General features: G+C 40.6%; 1 long non-coding RNA gene across 1 annotated transcript; it reads left to right on the top strand.

Annotated features, from left to right (window-relative positions):
- The first annotated feature begins 2351 nt into the window (after window positions 1-2351).
- Window positions 2352-20968, top strand: LOC144589439 (uncharacterized). The gene is made up of 2 exons (XR_013545534.1): window positions 2352-8371; window positions 10049-20968. It is a non-coding gene; the product is annotated as an uncharacterized LOC144589439 (long non-coding RNA).
- The last annotated feature ends 5832 nt before the right edge of the window (window positions 20969-26800 follow it).

The raw sequence follows: 26800 nt of genomic DNA, 5'->3' as shown, positions 1-26800 counted from the left end.
TATGGCTTTCTGGCTGTCTTCCTGACTGGCAAAGTAATCCCTCTTTTGGCAGATGGTTGTTTGATAAGCATTTGTTTTGTAAAGGTCACTGTATCTGTGGCCTCTGGGTTAATTTCTTTTGTTTGATTTGTATCTTACTATTTTTTTTACATCATTTCATATTGTATCGTGATTTTAAATTGGTCTGAGGTGTTGTCAATGATACATCAATATTAGAAGGGTAGGGAAATAATTCTAAGTAAATATTGCAAATAAATAAGTAAATAAATATAAGAAAACTAAAAAAAAATATGAAGGGGGATTCTAGCCTGGGCTCAAATCCCGAACCATAGGTCAAAATTAAATATCCACTTTATGTAAATAATCTAAGTTTTATATGTAAAGGGATTGTTGTAATAGTTAATGATATATCTTCTAAGATGAAAAAAATAGTCATCTTAAAATTTAAAAAAGTCTATCTTCCCTCCATTTTAGAGCACAAGATAAATGTGCAGTTACCCTTGGAAATATTTGAAAATCAGTTCTTCAGTCCATTACAAAATGGAATATTATGTTTAAAACTTCTTGTGAGTTATATTTTACTTAGCTCATTGTCCAGAAAATACGCTTAAGATAATTAACTAGAAATAAGAAAAGGTTGTGTTATTTATTCTTCTGTTGGTCCCATTGATTTGTAATCAACGGAACAAAGGGGTCACTATCTGAATTAATAACACTTCATGTTTTGGATTGATTACGTCTAAATGTTAATCAATTCATGTTAAATACTTGGTGTTGGTTCTCTCATTTTTCAATTTGCTATTTGTTTGATTTCATGTTACTGACAGAGATATTAAATGCTAATGTCATTTACCTTCCCAATATGCTAATAATGGACCATTATGGTAATAATAGAGTACAGTAATGGATGTTTGATTGGAAAGATCTGGGCTTGTTAGGACATAATTTTAAATTTTGTTTAAAGAAGGAGATAAGATACATTGACACATGCTGTTACATCTTGGTTTATCTTATCCAAACATAAATAAGGCATCAAAAATACTGGTTTGGGCAAACATTGCTGACGTATTAGGTTGCAATGGTTAGTATTCTGTGCTAGCTTCTTAACTTGCTCCCATTTATAATAGTCTTCTTAATTTGTTCAGTTAGATCAATGGATCTGAAACTTCCTTTTTGTGTCGTTTATAATAGTCTTATTTTTATTTTTTATTTTTATTACTTGGGCATCATTTGCATTTTAATATGAATTTGATAATTTTAATTAATTTCAGCATGGTTGTATTTGAAGCTTATAGTTCCATTTTTAGCAATTGAGTGGCAGACTTCCCTGATGAGCTCATAGGTGTGCAGTCAATAAAGTTTGAATCCAATAGAAAATAGTAGGAAAGATAAAGCTACAAAATGAGCAAACCTTTTCATTGTGGGTCAGACCATGACAGAAGGCAGGGCAGTTGCTAATGGTTATGGCTTTGTTCTGATGGAAGAGGGGCAATATGCTGACTTCAAACAGATGCATAATTTTGCTTGAGAAAGCTTTGGTGTAACAGATATATGACTAGTTTAACTTGTGCTAAGATGGATACTTAATTAAAGAAACTGAAAAGTATTTACATCAAATGTTTTCGTTAACACTGCTTAACAAATAACTAAACAAAAATAAAATTTAAATTGTGTTTGAGGAAGTGGATTGTTATCCAGAAAAGCTTACATGAAAATCTGTTAGTCTCTAAAGTGCCACAATGTACTTGTATTTTGCTTTTGTTTTTGTTGTGCCTACTGAAACTGGCTAACATGGGCCCCTTTTTTTTGGTTAATAATGCATTTTGTTTTTATCAGGCAAAGGGGATGAAAAATGGCAGTCCATTTCAGACAGTACATCTCTTTTTCTCTTTCCCCAAAATAATGTTCTCTCTCTCTCTCTGTGGAAAAAGTACCAGCACATGGAAACAAATATGTTTATATGCATTTTAACAGATTAATCCACTAGAGCAGGGGTCTCCAACCCCCAGGCCGTGGATGGGTACCGGACTATGGACATGGAAGGACCGGGCTGCTGAGACTGATTTTTGAAGGCTGAAGGAATGTGCACATATGTCCATATGCACGTGAATACACACTCTGCTGCCCTGAATGTATGCACATGCACACTCCTGCACACATGCACAGACATGCATGAACACACACATGCCTGGCGTTGGACGCATGCATGGATGCCCGCCCACCTCCCACAAGCATGCATGCCCCCACCCCTGCACATACACACTGTTTATTTGCTTGTTTAAATCCTGTACGCTGATGACACCCAGCTCTACATCTTTTTTCCCAAGAACAGCAGATGCCATTTCGTTCCCTTCAGCGCTGCCTGAAGGCCCTATTGCAATGGATGCAGGAGAATGGACTGAGGCTGAACCTAGACAAGATGGAGGTTCTGAGCGTGGGTGGCCCCACCATTGGTGGTTTGGGAAACTCCCTCTCTTTTGGGGGAATGGATCTCACCATGAAGAGTAAGGTTTACAGCTTGGGGGTCCATCTGGATCCGATGCTTACCATGGAAACCCAGGTAGCATCAATGCTCCACTCTCCTTTTTCCATCTCAGGCGGATAGCTCAGCTGCGTACCTATCTTGATGTTGGGGTGCTCACCACTCTGGTCCATGTGCTTGTAGTCTTGAGATTAGACCACTGTAATGTGCTCTGCGTGGGGGTATATTGGAGACTGATGTGGAAGCTTCAAATGGTGCAGAACACGATGGCCAGACTTCTCACCGGGGTGAGAAAATATGAGCATATTTCCTCCACTCTGGCTGCCCTGCACTGGCTGCCCGTTCATTTCCACCTAATGCTGAGGGAGGCCTGGAGAGAAAGAACAAGAAACCGGGACTTCTTGGCAGTGGCTCCTTGACTCTGGAATAGTCTGCCCGCAGATATCTGCCTGGCTCCCTCACTGGGTGTTTTTAAGACACTTAAAACCTGGCTCTTTAGACAGACTTTCCTTCCTGTCACCACCTAATGACTTTGCCATTTTGAATTATATTGTCACTGTTCGTTTTATTTTATTATATTGGTTTTACTTTTATGTCTTATTGTTAGCCGCCCAGAGTAGACTTTGGTCTAGATGGGCGGGGTATAAATGAAATAAAAAACAAACAAACAAAGAAACAGCTGATTTCCAGACACCAGTCAAGGCCAGTCTTCCTTCCCTTCCCTTTCAGCACCTACCACCTTCCTCACTTCCTGTGCCATCCCTCAATCAACTTCTTCTTCTTGTCCCCTGCCTTCCAAATTTTCCCTGCCTTCTATTCTCCTCATTCACCTGTCTCTGTACCACTCCCACTCTTGGCCCTTGCCCCCTCTTTCACTTTCCCCCTTTCCCCCTCAACCTCCCCCCCTTTTAGATATCTGGTCTCCACATTTTCCTGCCTATTCTTCCACTTCCCACTTGCCCCCTGTTGCTGCACCATCCTTCACTCATTCATACATTGCTTCCCACAGGGCTGAGGCAGATAGTGGGTACCAAGAGGAGAAGACTGCTCCCATCCTGGCTGAAGAGAGCAACCTGCTCACCTGGCGATGCCTGCAGAATGCAATGAGCCTCCTCAACTCTTTGGCCCAGAGCTGGGAGGGGAGAGTTGCCTCTTCCTGCAGGGATGGATGTAAGAACATACGAAGAGCCCTGCTAGATTTTTATTTTAATTGTATATCCTTGCTGTTAGCCACCCAGAGTGGTATGATATACCAGATGGGTGGGATATAAATTAAATTAAATTAAATTAAATTAAATTAAATTAAATCTAAATAAATAAATAAATAAATAAATAAATAAATAAATAAATAAATAAATAAATAAATAAATAAATAAATAAATAAATAAATAAATAAATAGATTCGGCCAAGGGCCCATCTACTCCATCTTTCTGTATCTCACAGCAGCCCCACTGCTAATGTGCAGTGGAAATGCTAACACCAGTTTATAATCATGTGGCAGTCATGTGATTATAAGTCATACTTAAGAAAACACGATGCAACAGTAGTTCTTAATGTCAGTGCAGAATTCACTTGGAAAGGACAGGTGAAACGCCATGCAGTGCTGAAGTGTTAAAATTCCTTCCCATATTTTCTGCATGTGGTTCGTTGGAAAGGCTAGTAATCTCTGCAGAATTTGGCAGTTTCTTCATGCCAAAATAATGGACAATATGACAAGAGCAACAAAAAACAACCAAACAAAATAAAGATGATGCAAGGACAAGACTGGAGTTTTATGGAGGGGGGAGCTGGGAAAAATCAGTGGTGCAGGAAAGTCCCAGTGGAAAGTCTCATCATGCCAAGACTCAGAACATTGCTGAGAGTGATAAATTGTTTGAGTACTCATGTCATCTGTAAAAAAGAGAGATCCTTTTGCACTCTTTTTTATTTTTCAGTTTCATTAATTATTTCATTTTCTGCTCCATTCAAGCAGGCAAATTTACAGTAACCTGTGAAATGGGATGTTCTACTAGGGCTGCTCTACTTCAACAGTAGATTGAATCTTCTTTTCTAGTCTACAGAGACTTTTAGGGAAGGGATCATGCAAATCATCCCAGCTTCATTTTGCACAAAGGCAAACATCCAAAAAGGACCCAGAGCACTGAAGTTAGTAATTTCACATTTGGCACCATTTCTTCAGTTTCTTGTTGAGAAGATTACTAATGCCTAACAAGCAAACCTGAAGAGTAAGCTTTTTCCACTCACAAATTGATTTCTGGACCTTCTCTGTATGTTGTAGCTTATGTTTTTAGTTTGAACAGTGCAACAGTAAGAGTCACTTGGCCAAGCCAAGTAACGGACAGTGCTCCAAATGACCTTACTACTAGGTACCCTCTTACTATTTATCCTATCATCTTCTGTAGCACCTAATAGTTCATTACTGGATGCTCAGATTTCTTAGCTGACAGGTCAAATTGCAAATAACTCCATGAATGTAGAGAGTCTGCTCAGTAATATTAATATCTCTGATAGTAATACAATGCTGCCATGAGAAGCTACCTACTACCTCAATTCTTGCCCTCTGTCACATTTATTGGAAGAATCACAAATGTGTGTCTTTTATTAAAACAGAGGGAAAAAAGACTTCGTTATAGTACCAATCTTCTAAGAACCAGATATTAATAACTTCTTTTGTGCTTACAATTTCAGCATTTACACTTCTAAGCAACTTGCTCATTAGCATACAGGAGTGCTGTGCAGAGTTCAGTGACCAGAAGCTCTAAGCAGTAATTAAAACGATATTCTCAAATGACATCTAATTAAAAATGGTTTCAGGCAAAATAAATTATGAGCGTAGACTTCAGGTTTCTTACAGTACCCACCCTCCTAAAGTCAGTTGAAAGCTAAGTTGCAAAAGTGATGGTTAGAATGGTGGGATCTTTGGACAGTTTCTGACTTTAGATGTCAACAGAGGGCAATTAAAAAAACCCCTCTAAACTTCCGGTTACTGATTATCTTGCCATTTCAGAACTGCATTTTAAAAGGGCTTTTCTCAGAGAACAATGCAAATGTGGTGCTGGAGGAGAGCTTCCAGATATCATGAACTGCTAGAAAGGCAAACACATGGGTCTTAGATCAAATGAAACCTGAACTACCTCTGGAAACAAAAATGTTGAAACTGATGTTGTCCTACTATGGGCAAATTATGAGAAGACATGATTCTCCAGACAAGACAATCATGCTAGGAAAGGTTGAAGGCAGCAGGAAAAGAGGAAGACCAAATACAAGATGGATTGACTCCCTAAATTTCACAGGCTTGAGATTGCAAGTGCTGAGCAGGGCTGTTGAGGAAAGGACGTTCTGGAGATCACTCATTCATGGGATCAACGTAAGTTGGGGGTAGCTTGACAGCACATATGAACAACAATGCAATAAAATATTTTTGGGATATACCATCTAGCACAAGTGATGGCTGGTGTTCCCTGAGCTTGGTGGACAGGACCTGTCTGAGACATTTTACTGTGTGACGCAGAGTAGAAACTGGTGCCTGCCAGCCCACCCCAATCAAGTTGCAGTTGTGTAATACCTAAAGCCAACTGAATTATTTTTTGCACAGGCGGCAAAGAATCCCAGAGCCACCTCTTCCCATCCTGGGTGACAAAGATGAGAGCAATGTGTGCTCTTCTGAGATCATTGAAAGAAAGGTGGACCTCAGATGTCTGCAATGAAAAATATCCCAATGATAAATCTCTCTATTTGCCCTCAGCTATATTATGAAACAGAATTTAGTATGAGATTGGCATAATCATATAGCTATCTCCTCCCAGATACTACTGAAATGAGCAAACATGGAAACAAAGATGGCAGTCTCAGCTTGCCTGACAAGTGCTGTTCACAATAAAGCCAAGACATTTTACCAAGGAGATTATGCCACCCACAGAAAGAGGTAAGTTGCGTGTTTTGGGTTCTTTTAAATAGAAAATAGTTCCCATATCATTGATGTATTGTCTAAAATAAGACCAAGGAACATATAGCCCTACCCATGTCATTGGACCACAAGGTCCATGAGTTTACCTTTGGCTATGCTGGTTAAGGCTGATGGGAACTGCATTATAACAAGAACTGGAGGACTTCATTTCCCAACCCTGATGAGAAGGTAAGTTGGAACCATTTTGAATGAAAGGAAATGAAGGTGACAGAGAAATGATAATTGTATTGATGCATAACTTCTGAACAAGGGTGTATGCCATATATCTTGAAAGCTGTCAGGCAGCTTGTCTCAATTTGCCATCATTTCCAACCAACATATCTAATATCTATGCTATCTGGGAAGATGATGGTATTGCACCCCAAACCTCTGGCATGTTGTGTGGTGGGAAAAGGATAATAAGAGTGCATCATCTCAGAGTACAAGACACACAACAATGGGCTCAAGTTAAAGGAAGCCAGATTTTGGTTGAATATAAGAAAAAACTTCCTAATTGTTAGAGCAGTACGACAGTGGAACCAGTTACCCCGGGAGTTGGTGAGTGCTCCAACGCTGGAGGCATTCAAGAAAAAAAAACTTAGATAGTCACTTGGCAGATATGCTTTGATTGTATTCCTGCATTGAGCAGGGGGTTTGGACTTGATGGACTTGTAGGCCCCTTTCAACTTCACTTTTCTATGATTCTATGATAAGGAATATAGTGGAAGGATATATTATAAGTATTTCTTAAGGGTGGTTCCACATCTGCCATCAGAAATGTTACAAGCCACCCCAGAGCTTTTCTACCACATCCCTACTTTATTCTGCCATATATGCAGACTAACACCTCCTCTCAGGAACGAAGCTGCAAACTTCTACCTTTTCTTCTCCTGATATACAATGTGGTTCTTTACTGACTTTATGACTTAGGCAGTTCCTCAGTTAAAACTGGATACATATGATGATTTCTTTTCCATCCTGGATGATGATTGATTGACTGACTGCCACTGCTTTTCAAAATGACACTCCAGGGAGGGTGAGTTTTCTCTTTGAAACTCTGTCTCCAGTTAGATAGTGCGGATTCAAGCTTAGAGGCATTTGTAAATTTTCAGTAGCCTGTGTGGGATTTCTGCTTTGAACCTGGCTCCCATGGGCCTGGTATTAATTACCAAAGGCAGAAAGGGTCAGGAAAGGAATCTTATCCAGAGGCAGGAGGCTAAATCATCACCAATTACTAAGTACTTAAGTCTGTCTGTCACTTTTTGCAAGAAGTATATTGAAGTTTCCCAGAGACCAGTGTGTAACAATTCTCTGAAATTCTTTTTGCTGTTTTCTGAAACACGATCATGGCCACTTGCTCTTTCAGTACAGAGGTGAGGCCTGCACTTGTGTCAGCAGAATTCTCTATGTTACAAAATGCCCACAATAGCTGTCAGGGAAAAAATTAATTCATGTGGTGTTGGATACCCTGGACTACTGGAAAGATGAACAAGTGGAGCCTAGATCAAATCACGCCCGAACTTTCTTTGGAGGCAAAAATGTTGGAACTGAGGCTGTCCTACTTTGGACACATCATGTGAAGGCAGGATTCTCTGAGAAAAAAATTATTCTGGGAAAGGTTGAAGGCAGCAGGATAAGAGGAAGATCAAATACAAGATAAATAGACTCCCTAAATTTCACAGGCTTGAGTTTTACAAGAGTTGAGCAGGACTGTTCAGGACAGGACATGTTGAATATCTCTCATTCATAGGGTCACCATAGGTTGGAGGCGACTTGATAGCACATAGCAACAACAAGAAGAAAATGAAGACTGTCTTCTGTCAGAAAATGAGTACTCACAACATTTTTCATTTTTAGTGATTTTCGGAATCTTGCCATATCAAGACGCCACATCAGGAGTTCCTCCCATATCAGTGAAATTTCCTGGCATGCCACAAAAATGGTATGCTCACCTCCTTTTTCTCTTCATTATTTTTTCCTTCCTGGTTTTTTTTTTTTTTTTTTGCCTGTTCTTCTAGCAGGGAACTACTAAATTTTGTGGCGCTTACTGTCATTTGCAATGAATCTTACACAAGGGGGATGTTATTCTGTACAGGAATTGTCACAATTCTTCTGGCGCATTTGGATAAAACAAACACCCTGGATCCATTCCAGTCAAGCTTCAGGCTGTGCCATGGTACAGAAATGGCGTTGATCACCTTGTTAGGTGACCTATTGAGGGAGGCCGACAGAGGGAAAATGTCCCTGTTGGTCCTCCTGATATCTCAGACGCCTTTGATAACACCAACCATGGTATCCTCCTGAGGAGGCTCTCTGAGTTGGGAATTGGTGGCCTGGTGTTTGACTGGCTCTGATCCTTCTTGGAGGACCGTCCTCAGAGAGTTCAGCTTGGGGAGGGGGGCTCAGCCCCGTGGAGCCTCAATTGTGGAGTTCCGCAGGTTTTGACCATCTCCCCAATATCTATATGAGGCCGCTGGGTGGGGTCATCAGGGGGTGTAGGGCATTGTGCCATCAATACACTGATGACACTCAGCTCTACATCTCCTTTTCTCCAACCACAGTGGATGCCATTCTGTCTCTTCAGCACTGCTTGGAGACTGTACTGCAATGGATGCAGGAAAATGGGCTGAGGCTGCACCCGGACAAGACGGAGGTCCTTAGGGTTGGGTGGCCCCACCATCGTTGGTTTGGGAAACTCCATCTCTTTTTTGGGGCGGTGACTCTTACTGCGAAGAGTGAGGTTCGCAGCTTGGGGATACATCTGGACCTGGCGCTCACCATGGAAACTCAGGTGGCGTCAGTGGTCTGTTCTGCATATTTCCATCTTTGGCGGATTGCCCAGCTGCGTCCCTATCTTGATGTTGGGGCACTCACCACTCTGGTCCACGTGCTCGTAATCTCAAGATTAGACCACTGTAATGCACTCTACGTGGGGCTACCTTTGAGATTGATGCAGAAGCTCCAAAAGGTCCAGAATGTGGCGGCCAGAGTTCTCAGTGGAGTGAGGAAACACCAACATATCACTCCCACTCTGGCCACCTTGCATTGGTTGCCCGTATGCTTCTGCGTTTATTTCAAAGTTTTAATGATTACATACAAAGCCCTAAACAGTTTAGGACCCCGATACTTGGCGGAATGCCTCCTCCCACCTAGATCTACTTGTACCAATCAATCCACTGCTGAGGGAGGCTCGGAAAGGGAAAAAAACAAGACACCGGGCCTTCTTGGCAGTGGCTCCTGCTCTTTGGAGCAAACTCCCCTCCGAGATCCGTTTGGCCCCCTTGCTGGACATTTTTAAAAAACAACTTAAGACCTGGTTATTCAGACAGGCCTTCCCTCCAGGCACTACTTAATTTTCTTCTTCCCATCCTGAACTATTGTTTTCATTGTATATTGCTGTAAAACTGTTACTATATATTAACTGTTTTTATCTTGTCTGTTGTGAGCCGCCCAGAGTAGACAATGTCTTGATGGGCGGCATTTAGGTGCAATAAATGAATGAATGAATGAATGAATGAATGAATGAATGAATGAATAAATAAATAAATAAATAAATAAATAAATAAATAAATAAATAAATAAATCCTGCACAGCTTTATGTTTCTTTTGCCTTTTCTAGGAGAATCCTATGCAGGAGAGATGTTGTTTTGTGCAGAATTTGCAATAATCCTGCACAGTTTGGCATTGCTTCCAGGGAAAAAATGACCACAAAACATTCCAGAAGTCCTGTGAGATTTCCTATGAGGTATTTCGGGTGGGATTGCATAGAAAAATCTCAGTATGAGGAGAAAAGGATGACTCTGGATTCTCTTTGAGAACAAGAGACTGTGAGGCTCACATCCTTACATTAGGGAGAAAATGTATCAAACCCCATATTTCCAACATGCAAATTATCAGTGTGGAAAGAGAAGAATTTTGCCACATGACCCACACCTGCCCTCTGAAGGAATACAGTCCAGGAATAGATACGCTACTTCTTCGGCTGTTTTTGAGAACTCGGGTTGCATTACAATGCATATTGCAAACAAGCCACATTTTCTATGCTTGCAGATAAGGCACTATGCAATATTCAAAGACCACAGGAAAGAAAGAAAAACAGCCCTCCATATTGCCATTATAAGCCTCAATATTATTTTGCCTATAGAAATGACATCTGTGGGTCTAGTAAACTGAAACGTGATTTACATGATCTACCTACATGTATATGATTGATTTGCACTTGTGGCAAATTGCAAACATATTTGACAAAAATGGTTGTAGGTACCATATGACAGAAAGGACTGAAAATTGATATAATTACCCGTTTGATTTTTCAAAGAGGTGTATCATATATTACTTTCCAATTTTAGTAAAAACTATTGATGTAGATTATTCAGATTTGTCAAGGAAAGCAGATTAAAATCTCAAAAAAAATCTCTTTGCGTATTGGTTTGTGTGTTTCTTTTCTTCAGTATACTTTAATGTTAGATTTATTTTTCAAAGACCATGTAAATATAATTATCTGCTAGTTTCAGACCAAGGCTAATATGGTCTATAAGCTACCTCATTTTGCCTTGATCTCTACAAAGCCAGAAGATTGGTGCAGATGCCTTAGCAGTGATGTTGTGAAATATCACAAATTGCATCTACAGTTTTCTTTGCTTTTTTTTAAATGCCTATTTCCATATGAAGGGATTGAGTGCAACACATATCAGCAATACAGAACCAGCAACCGGTGAGCATCCTTGCTGGTTCTAAGCACCCCATCATCTGGATTTTTGATTGAAAGTTCAAGGCAAAGCGTGAGTATGGGGAGGAGGTATGTTGTTGTTTAGTTATTAAGTTGTGTCTGACTCTTTGTGACCCTATGGACCAGAGCCCTCCTGTCTTCCACTGCCTCCCAGAGTTTGGTCAAATTCATGTTGTTAGCTTCAATGACACTGTCCAACCCTCTCGTCCTCTGTCTTCCCCTTCCCCTTTTGCCTTCACACTTTGCCAACATCAGTGTCTTTTCCAGGGAGTCTTCTCTTCGCATGAGATGGCCAAAGGACTGAAGCCTCAGCTTCAGAATCTGTACTTCCAGTGAGCACTCAAGGTTGATTCCCTTCAAAATGGATAGGTTTGAACTCCTTGCAGTCCAGGGGACTCTCAAGAGTCTCCTCCAGCACCACAATTCAAAAGCATCAATTCTTTGACGGTCAGCCTTCTTTATGGTCCAGCTCTCACTTCCATACATCGCTACTGGAAAAACCATAGCTTTGACTATTCGGACCTTTATCGGCAAGGTAATGTCACTGCTTTTTAAGATGCTATCTAGGTTTGTCATTGCTTTACTCCCAAGAAGCAGGGGTCTTTTAATTTCGTGGCTGCTGTCACCATCAGCAGTGATCATGGAGCCAAAGAAAGTAAAATCTGTCACTGCCTCCATATCTTCCCCTTCTATTTTCCAGGAGGTGATGGGACTAGTGGCCATGATCTTAGGTTTTGTTGATGTTGAGCTTCAGACTGTTTTTGCACTCTCCTCTTTCACCCTCATTATAAGGTTCCTTAATTCCTCCTCACTTTCTGCCATCAGAGTGGTATCATCTGCGTATCGGAGGTTGTTGATATTTCTTCTGGCAGTCTAAATTCCAGCTTGGGATTCCTCCAGTGCAGCCTTTCAAATGATGTATTCTGCAAATAATTTAAAGAAGCAGGGAGTCAGTATACAGCCTTGTTGTACTTCTTTCCCAATTTTAAACTAATCAGTTGTTCCATATCCAGTTCTAACTGTTGCTTCCAGTCCCACATATAGATTTCTCAGGAGATAGATAAGGTGGTCAGGCACTCCCATTTCCTCAAGGACTTGACATAGTTTGCCGTGATCCACACAGTCAAAGGCTTTTAAGTAGTCAATGAAGCAGAAGTAGATGTTTTTCTGGAATTCTCTGGCTTTCTCCATAATCCAGCACATGTTAGCAATTTGGTATCTAGTTCCTCTGCCCCTTCGAAATCCAGCTTGTACTTCTGGGAGTTCTACCTTGTAGGATTTTGAGCATAACCTTGTAGCATGTGAAATGAGTGCAATTGTGTGGTAGTTTTAGCATTCTTTGGTGCTGCCCTTCTTTGGGATTGGAATGTAGACTGATCTTTTCCAATCCTCTGGCCGCTGCTGAGTTTTTCAAACTTGCTGGCATATTGATTGTAGCATCTTAACAGTGTCATCTTTTAAGATTTTAAATAGTTCAACTAGAATGCCATCACCATAAACTTGGATTATTCTGATGTTGAATGGTCTGCCTTGGATTCGAAATCATTCTATCATTTTTGAGATTGTATCCCAATACAGATTTCTCCACTCTTTTGTTGATTATGAGGGCTATTCCATTTCTTCTATGGGCTTCTTGCCCACAATAGTAGATATGATAATAGTCTGAATTGAATTCACCCATTCCCGTCCATTTTAGTTCACTGACGTCTAGGATGTCAATGTTTATTCTTGCCATCTCCTGTTTGACCACATCCAGCTTACCAAGGCTCATAGATTTTACATTCCAGATTGTTATGCAGTATTTTTCTTTCCTTTCACTTCCAGGCATGTCCACAGCTGAGCGTCCTTTTGGCTTTGGCCCAATCACTTTATTAGCTCTGGAGCTACTTGTACGTGTCCTCCACTCTTCCTCAGTAGCATGTTGGATGCCTTCCAACCTGAGGGGCCCATCTTCCAGCGTCATCTCTTTTAGCCTTTTGTTTCTGTTCATGGGGTATTCTTGGCAAAGATACTGGAGTGGCTTGCCGGTTCCTGCTTCAGGTGGATCATGTTTAGTCAGAACTCTCCCCTATGACCTGTCCATCTTGGGTGTCTCTGCATGGCATAGCCCATAACTTCTCTGAATTACTCAAGCCCCTTCGCCATGACAAGGCAGCAATCTGTGAAGGAGTATGTTATGTTATAAGCAGGGAGAATTTGCAACAATGTAGAGTATCATTCTTGAGCATGTGGGGCATTTGTTAAGGCAGTGGTTCCCAACCTTTTTTCAAGTTGTGACCCCCTTTTATAACAGCCATGTAACCTGTGACCCCCCCACACGTTTGCATAAATAAATAGGTGGCCAGGGGTGCCTTCCTTCAGCTGCGGAAATTGTACCAGCTACGGCCCTACCTGGACGAGCGGAGTCTTACACATGCACTGGTAACATCTCGTATAGATTATTGCAATGCACTCTGCGTGGGGCTGCCTTTGAAGACGGTCCGGCTACTGCATGTGGTCCAGAATCGAGCTGTGCGGCTGGTGAGTGGTGGGGCCGCTAGAGAACACATCAAGCCAATTCTGTTTAAGTTACATTGGTTACCAGTTGCTGCCCAGGCCTAATTCAAAGTGCTTGTTTTGACATATAAAGCCCTAAATGGCTTGGGCCCTGGATACCTGAAGGACCGCATCCTTCCATATGAGCCTACGCAGCAGTTAAGATCTAGCCGGGGGCCCTTTTGAAAGAGCCATCCCTCAAGGAGGTAAGAGGGATGGCTTGTAGACAAAGGGCCTTTTCAGCAGCTGCCCCCAGACTATGGAATGCCCTCCCGACTGAAATTCGTCTGGCACTGATGTTGATGACATTTCGGCGCCAGGTCAAAACCTTCCTGTTCCAGAAGGCTTCCAGAATTGAAATAACATCAACTGTGGGTCCTGGTGGCAATTTTAATTGCATTTTAATCATTTTATCTTTTATTGTAATTTAGTTGAATTTTAATTGTTGTAAGCCGCCCAGAGACCTTTGGGTAGAGTGGGCGGCATATAAGTTAAATAAAATAAAATAAAATAAATATATAAAATAAATAAATAAAATAAATAAGTAGGGCATCGTTGTCATTCTCTGACATGGTGGCACCATTGATGCTGATGCTGCTCACCCTCCTACTGGTCCTGGCACCGACTCTGTCACCACCACTTCAAAAGTGGAGAGGGAACAGGCAGGGGGAAGTTAAAGGTAGGGAGAAGAGAAAGCAAAGGATTTCAAAGATGGGCTAGGGGATGGAAGGACGTTGTGTTACCCAGGGAGGTGGCAAAACCTTCACACAAATAGGGTCCCCCTCAGAAACTGGCACAAAGCTTTCCTTGCACCTGGTGGTCAGTTCATTTTTGTATGAGTGTATATGGGTATGTATGAAAAACAAGCCTTTTGTGGGTTTGTTGCATGGGTTTGTTGCATGTGGAGTTTGTTGTGTATTCCCCCCTTCTTTTTCCTTTGCATCCCCTTCTTTAGGCTCTCCAGAAGTCATAGTTAAAATCTCTTTCTTGTGGAAGTGACAGCAATTATATATCTACGCTGGCAGTTCTTTTTCTGTAAAAAATACTTCAGGTCATCCGTTCTCAGAAAGTAGTGGCTTCTTTCTCCCCCAATGGGCCTGTTTCTCATACATACACATGCATACTAATAGCCTGCTCTGAAATGTCAAGAAAGACATTATTTGACAAGGGCTGCAACACATGTAAGGAGACCCACAACCACCCAGAAAACACTTTGCCAACCCCCTTGGTGGTCATGACTCTCAGGTTGGGAAATACTGTGCTTTGGCATCAGCCTTAGCTTCTGAGCTCCTGGCTCTGGGGAGTTTGAGACAACATGAGATCATTTCAAAGTGACATTTTTAAAAATCACTGAGCAACCTATTAAAGCTCATGGATTAAGATGATGTGCACTTAACCCACATTATGCCACATGTTTCCTCCATTTCATGGGCCTTTGGATAGCTTTGACTAAAGTGACATCAGCTCTTCACTGCTTTTAGAAGGCATGTTTGACGTAAGTGTCCAATTTTAAAGAATTAAACTAATAAGGGATGGATAAATTGAAACTGCTCAGAAGGGAAAGTACTCTGTATATCATTAAAGATAGTCATGTGGTTTCTAACATATATTAACTTTCAGACACTTGGGAATGTTTTCAGTCTCTATCTTTCAGCTACACCTACTAAAGCCACCCCTTTAGTAAGCCACCATTCTGTTCTTAAGATCGTGAGATCTCCCTTATTAAAGTGTGATTGGATTCAACAGACAGCTTGGAGAGAGAAAAATTGCCCCCACATTAGATGAGGATCTGCCCATTGTTCAGGAGAACCCATTGATCCTCTAGAAAACCATTTTTAGGGGTAAAGGTGGCTGTGGATTATGGGTGTGTAAAGGTGAGATATTTCCTTTCTGCAAGGTTCTGTTTAAGCTATCTTAAGATCCAAGCCACTTTTGTCATTATTACAGTATATATCTTTAGAGTTATTTTTAAAAAGAACATAGTCAAGGATGGGAGAAGATATTCTTAAAGCAAGAGGAGGGAGGGTCTCAAAGATCCCTATTTTGAGAGGTTTTATCTACCTGCACCATGGAGAAGTATCAGAGTTGGCCTGACCCATTTAAAAGCACTTTTAAAGGTAATCTACATAAGAGCTAATTTATCCAGCTATGTTTTCTAGTAGATACAATGATAGCATTGAAATTCAGCAGAATGCAATGGGTGTTGTCATTGTCATTGTCCATGGCTTTTTAATGGGTATTTTTCAAATTGCCTAATTACTCTAGCTAACAGCAATATGTAGACATCAAGAGCTGAATGAGCAGAAGGAGGGGAAGAGGGAATCTAATGGGGCCTAACTATATTTGTGCCATACAAATTAAGGATTAAAAACCTAAGTGCTTCAGGCAGCATAGAGGAGAACAGTTGCACTTAGACCAACATAGAATTCCAGATGCTCTGTCAGAATCCCAGGATGAGCAATGTCAACTGATGTCAAACGCTGCTAGAAGATCTAATGTAATAAGCCCAGGAAATAGGAAGTCTCTGCAGAAGGCAGGTGATTAGTGATTCTCCACAGGGCAGTCTCTGTGCTATAAACAGCTTTGTAAGCCTGAAGGAAATGTCTTTGCAAGGAAAGAAAGCAAAATAAGCTTGGAGTGCATTTGACTTGAAATTGTTCAGATAGTTATGGTTCATGAACATCTGATCTTGGAAATATTATTTGTGCCAGAGACAGGCAGACCTGACAAGACTGTTTTCCATTTCCAACATGGTGCCCTGCTAGATTCATCAAAACAAAAAATCTGTTTCTGCACATTTTTTCAAATGGGCATGTTAATGGCCACATGTCCCTATTTATCAAAGGATGTGTGTGTTTTAGACTTTTTTAAAAAAAAAATACATGCATGGTGTCAAATGTCCTTGCTTTTATAGAATACATTAAAAGCCTGGAATTGTAGGGATTTCTAATCAAAATGGCTTCCATTTTCATGACCAGTAAATCAGGGTGGGCTGGGGGGCAATAGAACAAATATCTGCACGGAACCGGAGACAAGCAAAGAAACAGAAAAACAAGCTCTTTTGCCCAAAGTGCTTACAGCCAGAGAATCTTCATTAAAATAGCTTCATTTCTTTAAAAATGTTAGGAATAACATTATCTCCTATATTGCCTAAACTCAATAGGTATACTTATTCCTCACATGAAAAAGACTACTTTGTATCTGTCTGCCATATAGGTGTTAAGGGGTGAGGGGGGTAGAAATAAATGAATCCTTGGACGTGGATGGTTAATCTGTTGATCTTGGTTTTTCACATAGTCTTTACATTCAACACTTGAAGAAATGTGTACATTTTAACAGAGTTTTTTTAAAAACCAAACAAATGAAAGTTAAATTCTCAGCCATTTTTAGCATGCACTCCATGTGAACGGAGGGCAAAGAGGACTCCTGAGAGTCTATAGGAGTCTTTGCATTGAAGTAGAAACACCTGTGTTGAAAGGAAGACTAACAGTATATTCTGTTTTCAGGTTGCTGTTTTTCTGACTTGCACATTACAGTCCCCTCCCTGCAGTGAAGATGAATCATTAATAGAACACTGCTTCAAGGGTCCTTGCTGGTGATTGTAATTCTAGAGAGGGATTAATTTCTAAATATTAATGAGCCATGCAATTTTTCTAACTTCTTGCCATTGTATGTTTATCTTTCGTTATGTGTGTATTTTTGTATGTAAATGATTTGGACACTAATAATCAAATTGTCCTTTACCACACTTGATGAATTTTAATGTCATAGCATAGTTTCTTCCAGAGCATAGAGCAAAGTGTCAAGTAACACTATCTAGGCCAAAGCATCAGCTAGCAAAGTCACCATTGTAATAGAACTGAAAGTTATGGATACATAAGACCAGTTTAGATATTCTGTAGTTTTATATCTGGAGGAATGTTGGGGCTATGTGTACTTTCTCTACTACCAGTTTCTCCCATCTTAATTTGGAAGGTCAGAAAAGAAATTGTAAGAATGTCTGGCTGGATGCTGTTACGGTCCTTTTTGCAATTAAGAACTGTGTGGACAGGGTTCCTCTTCATGGAACGGACTAGGAGACCATTCAATCAACACTACTTACAGTAGCAACTCTGATCTTCCCACTCTTTGTAGGATGGAGGAGGCAAGGCTACTGCATGTCCTCAGATGCATTTTTGATTAATGAAAAATGATTCCTCAAAAGGGAGGATGGGCATCATGAAAAGGTAGGACACAGAGGACAAGGGGCATTTTAAAAAGGAGGAAATCCTTCACCAACAATAACAGGTGAAATTTTGCCTTAAACTTGCAAGGAATTGACAGTGTTTTTTTTAAAATAAAACCTGTATACTGTTGCCATCACATTATTGGCTGCTCTGGACTTTGCAGTGTCTAGACCAATTGAGAGCTAAAGCTTGAATGGAAGACATTTCTGTCCAAATTGGGACTACTAGCCACCCTACCAGCAACTAGTATTGTCAAGCTTTCACCAAGCTTGTCCCTGTGCCATTAAGAGCAGCTTGGTCTGAAATAGTTACTGGCTTATAAATTTTGTTTACATGCTCACAAAAGTTTCACTTGCTAGTTCTTCCAGAATGCCTTCTAAGAGTCCAGGTAGGAGATGCTTTCATGGACTCTGGTAGTAGCAAAAGCAAAATGTTCATCACTAGGTGCTTCCTCAGTGGACTTTGATGACTGACTTTATCAACTGCAATCATTTCTTTTTTTTTTATGAACAATTTAATCAAATCAAATTGTTTTTATGTTTTGTCTGGGTTCTTCCATCTCTTTTTGATCACAAACACCATATCCACAGTGAAGATCACTTTAGTGATGTTCTTCTGTCATTCTGAAAAGGCATAGTTTGGACGTGTGCAACAAACAAAGCTTCCAAAAAAGTTGCTTTTTAGACTACAATTCCTACTGGCCATGGCGATGGGGATGGGGGGGCAGGGAGATTCTGGGACTTTAATCTAAATTGTTTTTAAGATCTGAAGAAGATTTGTTTCCACAACTTTCCCAAGCTCTGGCAATGCCATCAGGCAGGTAAAGCTTTACCAGGTGTACCTGCATTACCCCTGGCAACCATCAAGGGGAAAGTTCTTATAGTTAAATGTTTCTTACAGAGAGCATTGACTGTGGAGTACTTTCTCCAGTTTAATCCTTCAGCATAGCTCACTGCATATTTTATACACCAGCTCAATATTTTTTTTAAATAATGCCTTCTATATGTGCTCAGATCATGAGAGAATTTTTGCCTAATTTCTTTTTCTATTGGGAAGCACTTTGCTGAGTAAGAAGAATCTTGAGATAAGGCACCCAAGGAAGACTGTATTTCTTTTCAGGCTTATATTAGGAGTAGATTAGTCAAATGCCTTTCTCCTTGCCTATTATCATAGTTTCTTATTAGAGTGGATTAATTTATCATATTTTCATCCTCTCATGATCTTTGACATAAAAATGAATAATCATACAACGGAAGGCATTGGCTGCTCTTATTATCTGTCAGGCCTTTCCTCTCCATTTTTGTTTGACGTCCCAGCAATGCTCAAAGAAACAGATGCACTACCACCACCACAACAGCTATGACAGAAACCACATATTGTAAACAATAATATATTCATATGGAAGAATTGAAAAGAAGTCTTACTCCAAATTGGGAAACTGTGGGACTCTCCAGCTGTTATTAGATGGCAATTTCATTCATCTCTGGTCAGAATATTCAGTGTTGAAGGGTGCTGGGGGTGTATGTAGTCCAACAACATCTGCAGGCCAGAGATATGCAAAGCTTTTCTAAAGAAAACAAAACTGATTAAATTCCCTGTGCTACCCACTATAAGAGGGATCTGTGTCATATGCATTAGGGGAACTATGTGTCAACACCTGCTAGAAATGGGCACGAACTGCAGTTCAGCACTTTGGTGTGGTTCAGCAAATTGGGCCCACAGGTGTTGTGCAAGCACCTCAGATTCCCTGCCCCACCTCCTCTCATGGGCACCCACTCAGAAGCAACGCCCTAGGCTCCCTGCCCCAACTCCTTCCCTAAGTGTGTGCCTGTGGGAGGAGGCAGGGTGAGGAACCTGGAGCTGTTGAACTACATCAAAGTGCCAAAGCACAGTTTGTGCCCATCTCTAATTCCTGCTTTCTTTTATAGGTTCATGTATTTACCTCCTGAATATGAAAAAGGCAAAAAGAAAGGTGACCCACATACTAGAGATGTGCTGTGTATATTTTCAGTTTCTGATTTTTGGAGATTTTCTCCCCCCCCCCCACCCCCTTGCAGCCATTCTTCACTGAGACTTTCCCGTCCATTAGCAAGATTTTCTGTTTTGTTGGAAAAATGAGATCCTGGTCTTAGATTTCCTCTCACCACTCCTCCAGTTTTCATTTGTTCTCCACCTAAAACTGTAAAATTCTTCTCAACGTAGTGTCCTCTCCAGATGAATCTTGTGCAAGAAAACGGCCATTTTGTACAGTATTATTTCTGTAGAGCTTGCCATCCCCCTTGACCTTTCCAGCTGAGTCCTGTGCAAGAAAGATGCCATTCAGTGAAGGAATTGTACCAATCATGTGCAGCTTGCCATTTCTTCCAGAAAATATTATCAGAAAACTTCTGAGAAATCCCATGAGTTCTACCCTGAGATCATAAAAATTATTTCAGATATTTTGCTGGAAGGAGAAAGGGTTCCCCCTCCTCAGTTACTTTTGGAGAGTGATAGATTACAAAATGCATCTATATCACACAGATGTGAAATGGAGAATACAGTGTATTGAAAAGAAACACAAGACAGATTTCAATTAAGGGGTTCAGTGGCAATTGTGAATAGGCAAATGATAAGCTAGTTAAAAAAAAAACTAACCTGGGTAGATTTATTGGCTCTATGATATTTCTGTGTTCAGTGGCAGTATATTTCCAAACTTTAGGAACTGGGCAAATAATGTTTGTAGAGCTGTTGCAAACACTTACATGATGAACTAGGGCATCCGCCGCAGGGCGCCCACTTGCCACCTGAAGATGTCTGGTGAAGAGGAGTCTTCTGTATTCAAGTGAAAGCTACTGTCTCTTAAAAGCTACTGTCTCTTAAAATATACAGCATTTGTATATTTCCCAAACTCATGAAAGGAGGCATCTCTTCCTTCCCTAGTCCTTTCGATGTCTTCCTTCCCCATGTCTCATGGGTGTGCTTTGGCTGCTGCCCTTGCTGTTTCTGCCTGGCTGGCCTCCATCTTTGCTGAAGCTGTAGATTCTCTAAACAGTTGCTGTGTTTTTTTTTTTTTAAACATCCTGCTTAAGAATATGCTGGTTGCTTAGGGTGTCTAGGACTTCATCTGGAGCAGCACAAGGTCTCCTGCAGCTGGAGGTGGGAAACAAATTGCCACCCCCACATTGCATGGCAGCTGGAGTTGCCGTGATGCCACAACACACCTAACTTGGGCGCATAATCTGTGAGTCTCCTGCATGCCACTAAAAAGTGTCACAGAACTGGGAAGCAAGGAGAACATGTGGAGAAAGAGCAGAAGCTGTGTCGCAGTGGCTTTGCTGCCCATCATTCTGTTTTTTGAGGCATCTGCCTCCATTTGGGCAGTGGTAGAGCAAGTCTGACTTTGACAAAGGCTGCAACAGGCCAGGCAGTGGCAAAAGAATGACATGAGCACAGTGTGTGTGCACACAAGAGGAGAGGAAATCTAGCAGAGTAAGCCTTTCACTTTGCCAACTGTGAACAAGGCCTAGGGAATGAGATTTTTGTCTTTTCCTGTGGGAAGCCCAGAGTTTTATAGATATAATTTATCAATTTATTGAAAACATTTTCTACACTGCCTTTTCTTAACAAGTCCAAGGTGACAAAGAACATAGTTCTAGAATTTTTAAAGAAAAGATTTTGGTAATAATAAATACAATAAAGCAACTGTTAATATAAGAACAAGAAAGGAAAGGATAATGAAAAAGACAAACAGTAGAGCCAGAAAAAAACTGATCACACAATTAAAACCACTTTTAAAAGAGAGGAAAAATTTATGGTGTCCAAAATCTTCCTAAAAAGACTGCATCTGTGCTCCCTTCTCTGTAACAGCCTTTCAGATATTTGAAGAGTGCTATCAAATAAATCCTTCACCATTGGCCTTCTTGTGTTTGCTGGACATTATACCTCCAGTTCCCCTTGCAGGAGGACTCATGCATTTGTTGCCCAGCACATGTATCAGAATCTATCTGGGAATGTCATTTATGGAAAAATGAGCAGAGGCCCATTGTGGCATTTGCCCAGGTCATGAATATTCATATGCTATTTGCATAGACCAATGGGAGGGGTGGAGTCACAAGGTATACGAGAGGAGGAGTTTAGATAAGGCTTAGGGTTCTAGAGATGGAGAATTAGAGTGTTACTTAGAGAATTTGGTGGCGTTTTGGAGTTTGGGCGGGAGAATGGTAGTTGAGGGTGGATAAAGTAGAATGTTTGTTTAAGAGTTAACAACATTGCTTGTTCTGTCAACACCTGTATCAATAAATTTCTATTTGGTTCTTTTAAACTGACATATGGCCTAGACAGCTATAATTAATAATAGGTACTGTTGATGAAATCAACTGGTGGCAGCTGAGGGGCACTTAGCGTGAGCTCTTTGGTTGGTGAAACAAGCAGGAGCCACATGGAATCTTGACACCCATCAGCTTGCATGTCTGGTGACTTTTATGCCATGGTCAGAGTTGGCTAGCTGGCCACATTGCACTTCCCTCAGTTGAAGTATTCTGGGCAATCAGGAGAGAATTTTTGTTCTCATTTCAGGGGCTGATCAAGTGTGAGGTTTGCTCCTTATAATTTATTTAATCTTACCAATCTATTTTCCTTAATAATGAATGCTTTTTGAAGAAGTGAGCTATGCTTATGGTAATTACATGCTGCTAAAATTCTATTTCCTTTTATTCATTTTAAATTGACTGCCTTTTAATTTCATCAAGAGTCTGCTTGCCCTTGTGTAATGAGAAATAGAATACAGAGAATAGGTCTTTATGATACCTTGTAATTTTACAAACTATCCAGTAGAGGGGTTCTCTCTGTGTGTTCATGGGGATGGGGTGGAGGGTAGAGGAAATACCATATTTTTCTGAAATTTCTCTATTAAAGCCATTAGACTTCTCAAACAGCAGCTTAGCCATATGGATTTACAGGATTTACATTTTAGCCTTGTGGATCTATATGAAACCACTGGGGGAGGCTGTCCAGAGTTTTGGGATTCACTATCATCAGTATTCAGATGACAGAAAACTCTACCTGTCCTTGCCATCTAAATCCAAGAAAGATAGTTCAGTCCTAGATCAGTGTCCTAGGTCAGAAATGGACTGGATGAGGGTGAATAAACTGAAATTTAATCCAGACAAGACAGAGGTGCTCCTGGACAGTCAAAAGGCAGATCAAGGAATAAGGATTCAGCTTGTGCTGGATGGGATTACACTCCCTCTAAAAACACAGGCATGCAGCTTGGGAGAACTTCTGGATTCATCTCTGAACCTTGAAGACCAGGTTTTGGTGATGGCCAGGATTGCCTTTGCACAGTTAAAACTAGTGTGCCAGCTGCTCCCATTCCTTCAGAGGCCTGACCTGGCCACAGTGACACATGGTTTAATTGCACCATGGCTAGAATTACTGTAATGTGCTCTATGTGGGTCTGAAACTTCAATGGGTCCAGAATGCTGCAACTAGATTGTTAACCAGGGCTGATTGCAGATACAGTCATGCCCCGCTTAACAATTACCCCACATTACGACAAATCTGCTTTACGACGATATTTTTGCGATTGCAATTGCGATCACAAAACTATATTTTAAATGGTTTTTTTCACTTTGCAAAGATCAAGATCAGTTCCCTGCTTCAGGAACCGATTCTTTGCATTACGACGATCAAAACAGCTGATCATCGGGTTTTCAAAATAGCTGCTGGGTGCTCAAAATGGCTCCCCACTGTGCTTAGGGATGGATTCCTTCCTATACAGGCACCGAAAATGGCCACCATATGGAGGATCTTCGCTGGACGGTGAGTTTTTAGCCCATTGGAACGCATTAACCGGGTTTTAATGCGTTTCAATGGGTTTTTTATTTTTGCTTTACAACATTTTCGCTCTACAGCGATTTCGCTGGAACAAATTAATGTCGTTAAGCGAGGCACCACTGTACCGCATAGCATCCCTGTTACAGCAGTTCCACTGGCTGCCAATTCATTTCTGGGCAGAATTCAAAGTGCTTATTTTAACCTATGGTGGTGGGTCCAAGCTATTTCAGTAGCTATTTTCCTTTATGAACCTGCATGGGTTGTAAAATCATCAGGGGAGACCTTTCTCTTGCTCCCACCACCCTCACAGGGGATGTAGGAGAGGGTCTTCTTTGTCACTGTTCCCAGACTCTGAAACTCCCTTCTCTCATCAATCTATCTTTGCTGTCCTTCCACAAGCAGGCAAAGATCTTTCTCTTCAGGGAGGCTTTTCCTTAATGACTGACTGTCTAGGGGACAATAAACAGGATGGTTTACATTTTGTTGCTTCTAACTCTGTTTTTCATTAAGCATTTACCTAACACTTTTAAAATAATGTTATAAATTCTTCTGTAATATTTGAAAAAAATTACTCAATTATATAAGCCACATTTTTTCCACATTTTTCAGATGTGATGTCATCTTTACATACTATTTTTATGCTTTTTTAAAACAAACCCTAGAAAGTAGTTAGATATTTTCATAGCACATCTCTGCATTCTGCTCATAAGTACAATTGTCTTTGTTTTGTAAGAGAAAGAAAGAAAGGTAAAACCAATGTAGATATAATCTTGAAAGCAAAATAAGCTTGCCTGTGAATCTTTGAAATCAGAGTTCTGAATCTCTATAGCATGCAAAATAATATGATTCTGTAGATCCTGTAGGCAGTCACACAATGCAGCATTAAACAGAACAAAGAGTTACTAGTTGTAGACTTCACAGAATTTCTTTTCTGCTTGCAAGCTACTGTTTGAAAGACTGAGGTGATTTTGGGCAGTGCCTTGCAATGAACAGATAAAGTAAGTGTGGAATTGTAGTTCTGCGAAGATATCTTTCCCCAAGGGAATATCTTTCCCCAGCGTTATCTACCAACTCCATGAGGTCCTCCCAGGCCATGTGTCACTGGGTAGCCGCTTCAAAGGAGGCCAGGAAATCATCCACCAGAAACAGGGTCTTTCTTTGGTATGGCACCAATACTTTGGAACTGACTTCTGGAACAGCTATACTGTCAGAGTATTGAAAATTTACAGGCCTGAACAGAACAAAACAGAACAGAGCAAAAGTAATAATGAGCTGCCATGTTATACAGGTGTGTAATTTGCTGAGTCACAGTGACTCTGGAGAGGTGGTGCCTTGGATGAGGCAACACCTGCTGTGATTGGATAAGAGCAGAGGCTCAACTGTATATATGTGTGTGTGTGTGTGTGTGTGTATGTATATGTATGTATATGTATATATATATATATGTATATATATGTGTGTGTGTGTGTATGTATATGTATGTATATGTATATATATGTATATATATATATATGTAATCTGTATAGAGAACATGTACCACCACCTTCATTTGATGATGCCATGGTGCCGCTTTCTACACTTGTATATATGTTATAAATACACGTATCATGCTGGAGGAAGCTCAACATGTCTGAGTGATTTATTTTGCCTTCTGGACCTGAAAAAACCTTAACTCTGCTGGATTTTCATGGATTCGTGGTAACATGTACCTGGTTGCCTCCCGCCCCACATTTAAAAGCTCTGCTCTATGGAGAGACCTTTTTTGGCGACCCTTCCTGATGCTTCCCCTGCTTTTTGGTTTCTCCATCTGATAGTTGTTTATTTGCCTTGCAATCTTACAGTTTAAGCCTCCTGTAGTTTTTGTTGGTTTTTAACAATTCATTTAAAATATTATTATTATAAGATGTTTTTAACTTCTGTAAACCTGCCAGAACAGTGCATGACACTAATGGGGCAGTATATAAATTTAAGAAATAAATAGATTTTATAAAGGTGTGGAGAGAGTGCATAAATGGAAATCCATCTTTCAGCATTAGAATTCTGGCTCACTATGTAATAATTGTTTTACAACAGATTTGGACCAGGCAAAATGATGTCCTTCTTTATACAGTGCATCACTCTTCTACACTGGTCATTTTTGAGCGAGCTGGAGTGGGCTAAATAGGGTTGGGTGGGGTTGGGTGGAGATATGAGATGCTATTTGATGTGATTGTCACATCCGATTGGTATACCGGAGCTCAAGTGACACTGTTTGGTCCAGCTCCTTTTGTTTTGAATTTCTGATATCATGTAGTATCTTAATAAATTGGACACTTTAGGATATTGGCAGCCAGAGAATCGACTTACAGACCAGAAAAAAACCAAAATGGAACAAAAATGGCCGGTTAGGGATTAATTGGTTTTCAATGCATTGTAGGTCAATGGAGACTCAACCTAGAGACTTTCGACCTGCAGCCACCGTTCCGATACGGATCAATTCCGTAAATAGAGGGTCCACTGTATATAAGTGATGCAGCATATCAACAATGGTCTATCAGGTCTTTAAAAAAATCACTTCCACTGCCCCTTGACTAAAGACCAGAGGAAGTGTTCAATTTTCCAATATCCTGAAGTGGCTCACTTGTTAAGCTACTTCACCTACCAGAAATTCAAAATGGAAGGAACCTCGACAGCCAGAAGGCTTACTTTTGGTCCATTCTCTGTGATCACATGTGCTGGAAATAGATGAAACTAGAGTGATCCAAACCCCACCAGAAAAGTAGATGCCCCAGACAGGGCCCAGAAGAATGTGGGTAAGGACACTCTGGGAGTGATTTGGTTTGCTCCAGTGATCATGTTGTTGAGGAATGCAAAAAACACAGCAAGGATTTAATTTGTGACCTTGTTAATAATAGTGGCAGCTATTACCTCCTCATCATAAGTGTAAAAAGAACAAAAGTCCTCCAAAAAGCAGCTTCTCAAGCTCTGGGAAATACTTTTGCTTTAATACACCACTTGTAAGCTTCGTAGAGGTACCTGGCTGGCTACAGTTGGAAACAGAATACTTTAATGTCTCCCCACTAGAGGC

Source organism: Pogona vitticeps, chromosome 5, assembly GCF_051106095.1.
Source record: "Pogona vitticeps strain Pit_001003342236 chromosome 5, PviZW2.1, whole genome shotgun sequence".
Taxonomy (NCBI): Eukaryota; Metazoa; Chordata; class Lepidosauria; order Squamata; family Agamidae; genus Pogona; species Pogona vitticeps.
Note: the sequence above shows the minus strand (reverse complement) of the source record. Positions and strands in the feature narration are given on the sequence as shown.